Source organism: Carassius auratus, unplaced genomic scaffold, assembly GCF_003368295.1.
Source record: "Carassius auratus strain Wakin unplaced genomic scaffold, ASM336829v1 scaf_tig00215316, whole genome shotgun sequence".
NCBI lineage: Eukaryota > Metazoa > Chordata > Actinopteri > Cypriniformes > Cyprinidae > Carassius > Carassius auratus.
In genome coordinates, this window is record NW_020528035.1 from 72,271 (window position 1) to 76,115 (window position 3,845).

The following is a 3,845-nucleotide window of genomic DNA, read 5'->3' on the forward strand; positions in this document are numbered from 1 at the left end:
TCTGTGTTTTTACAGCTGGTTCCTCTCTATCTTCCGTCTCTAACTGCCCTTCTAACTCTAGTTCTCCTGTTACCTCCATGGTTCCCTTGAGTAATGGGAATTATTTTCCTAAAGGCAGATAGGGAGGGGGGTCTGCATATATCTTTTCTTTTCTCATGTTATCTTTCTCTGCCTCCTTTAGGACTTTCCTAGCCTGTTTTATACTCTTCAACATATCTTCACCTTCTTTTTTAAACAGCGCAAGTACTTCTTTCTCTTTTTCCCGTTTTGTTTCTCTTTTTTCTTTTTTCATATTGATGCTTTTAGTTTTATAGTTTTTTATCAGAGTTTCCATTTCCTCACACAATGCCACATCAAATGTCCTTTCCTTTGGCCATTTTGTCATCATATTTTTTGTTCTCTTCTGCCATTTCTTCGAGATTTTGTCTATTTGCTCTTTACACAGTGGATTTTTTAATCCAAGGATTTCCACTGGTGTGGCTGCCATATCTTTATTTATATTATTACCACCAACAATCAACTTTTTAGTTTTATATAATAAACTTGGTTACAATCTCTTCCTTTCCTTTCACTGAATTTAACTATTTTTTACCCCTTTCACCCTACTTTCTATTCTTTATTATGTGTCATACCCTTTTGAATTTAGTTTTTTATTGTCTCATGCGTTTACACTTTTTTAAATTTATATTATTATTTAACTGTCTATTTTATTTATCCTATTTTATTATCACTTTTTAGATAACTATTTCTAACAATAATTCTTTATTTTTATTTTTACTTCTCTTTCCTTTTTGTCCACCCATGTATTAAATCTTTAATGTGGGAACTTCCTCCCTTGCTCTCACTCCCACTGTACTGGGCTCAGAAAATGTTCTCCCCTTTCACACAGACATCCAAATTTCAAAACTCTATTATAGATCTCGGTTCAAACTTTATTGATACTATTTCCCTAAGCCCATTCACACTTGCTACACTCTTTATTGAGCCAGAGTGCTTATGCTTGCATACTTTTTCCCTTTATCTAAGGGATAATCATTCATTAATTGTCCTTTTATTGTCCAGGCTCATCATACATTCATCCCTCTCAAGTGGATCTGGGACGAGTCCAATTCTGCCGGTTCACACCTAAGTGAAGGTCCAGGAACGGTGCTCGACCCTTACCCACCCAATACGGAATTTATTTGTTCATACATTCATCATCGTTCATACGGTCATTCGTCCGGACACAGTTTCATCCACACAACAAAACACAGCTCTTTCTAGAGCTCGCTCTCCCTAGAGCGTCCTTAAGGGCCCACTTATTCTGTCTGCTTATCCGTTTATCACTGCCCTTTCCTAGGTCACAGCTATCCAATAAACACAGACCATTGCATACAATGTCTTTTTGCCTACACCCTTTTTGTTTTAAATCTAGGTTACCTTACAAGGCTTTCCTTTCAATAAACCAAATATGTGCATGCGGTTATTTCTTCTGGAGTGAAACCCCTTTTTCAATTTGGATATCCTATGTTTTCTAAATTTGGAAGAGTAGATTTTAAGTGTCCTTACCACTCAGAACTGACCTCAACCAACACAAACGAATTTTATAAGCAAAAATGCTTACCTTGTTTTATGGTGGCCACCCGGTTGTGTTGATCATCGGTCAGCTCAAAAGCGGCTGTCCACTCTGCCACTCTTGTCCAGTCCCATCTGGGGTGCCAAATCTGTGGTGTATTTCGCCGGTTCTCAGAAGAATCACACTCAGTCAGGGGTTTCTCACCGAAGAAAAGACTTTATTTTAAACAAAACAAAGTCGAGAGGACGTTGCAAGGAACTCTCCCGTGCGTTATTTGGTTTTTCCTTATATACATCATACATGGGGCGGTCCCACATAGACATGTCTCCTTTTAGACCATCATAAATCACAAGGGGAGGGGAGGCCTTTAAGGTATGTCTGACCATATGCTTATCTCTGTGCATTCTAGGGCATAGGCAACTTGTCTATTAGATTTTAGGCCTGTAAGAGTTTAATAGAATAATAACTTTAAAACAAAAATGGCTAGATTCACATTGATTATATACTTGATTAATTGAAACTTTACTAATAAAAATCTTCCACAGTACAAAAAGAGAGCATAGAATGTTTGCAGTACATAAGTTTAAGCATTCTGAAAAACTCCCATAATAATCTCTAAAGCTGTTCACACTGTAAAATAAATATCTTTCATACATCTTCACTTTGTTGTTTCTGATGAGATAATTAGCCAGAGAATTCAGTCAGCCAACGCACATGCCGCATGTATGTAACATTACTCCCCCCTCCCGGTAGGTGCGTCCTCGCACCATAGAAACAACAGAGGGAGGCGTGGGTGGGACCTTGGGATGTCGAAGGAGCAGGCACTGGAGCAAGCTCTGGGGCTGGAGCCCTTCCTGGGCTTAACTGGGGTTCAGGAGCCCGTCCTGGGCTTAACTGGGGATCAGGAGCCCGTCCTGGGCTTGACTGGTTGCTCTCTGGCTCTCCGTCATCGGTGGGCTCGGGCTTATGCTCTGTACCGTGCGGAGATGGTGGGCTGGACCCTGGGTCCAGAGTGGACTTGGTGGGATCCTCCATGGGACAGACAGTGAGAGGTGACCCATTTCTCGCCAGAGTCCACTCCACAAATGCGGCGAATTCGGACCATCTTCGGGCAACAACGCTCTGCACTGGGAGTTCAAGCTGGCGTTCATATGTGATTGGTTATAATGTGCAGCGCTTTAAAAACGCTTGTGTCTCTGACTCTGTGCCAGCCAGCGAATGGCAGATAGCAGCTGTTGATGTTTTACTTTTTTATATATAAAATATTTGACACTGTCAATCATGAGTACAATGCTGGGTATCATCATAAAGGGCACATGGCTTCTCCTACCATTGCTATGCTGATGATACACAGCTCTACTGTATATTTCCTTTCAAACACATGATCCAATGGTAGCTGCACGAATCTCAGGCTGCCTGGTGGACATCTTGGCATGGATGAGAGAATATCAACCACAGCTCAACCTGGTAAAGACTGGGCTTCTTGTCTTCCCTGCCACTTCAACTCTACAGCATGATTTCTACATCCAGCTAGGTTCTTCTACAATTAACCCATCAACTTCGGTAAGAAATCTTGCTGTAACATTTCAAAGCTGACCTTCAAAGACCACATTGCAAAGACTGCTCGATCTTGGAGGTTTGCATGGCACAACTTTGGAAAGATCAAGCCCTTTCTAATGGACCATGCTACATAACTCCTTGTCCAGGCACTTATCACTTCTAGGCTGGACTACCATAATGCACATCTGGCTGAACTTCCGTCAAGCACAAACATCTACAAATGATTCAGAATGCAGCAGCACGACTGAGCTCAAAAGAGACCATGATATACCTCTCTTTATCTCCTTATCTTGACTTGCATCAAGTTCAAGACATTGATGCTTGCATATAGAACAGCCACAGGCTCAGCACTCGCCTACTTCCACTCACTACTACAAACGCACATCCCCTCCAGAAGTCTGAGATATGCTAGTGAGCAAAACCTCATGGTACCATCACAGTGAGGCTCAAAAACACTTTCCAGAACATTCTTGTTCACCATTTCTGGCTGGTGGAATGATCTTCCCACCCCTATCCGGAATGCTGAATCCCTGACAATTTTCAAGTGACAGCTGAAAACTCATCTCTTTCTAAGCTACTTGACTTCATCGTAAAAATATATATATATATATATATATATATATATATATATATATATATATATATATATATATATATATCTTTCTCTTTATTTATTCTTTCTCTTTATTTATTCTTGCTCTTTCTATCTTTTACTTATTTGAACAATGCC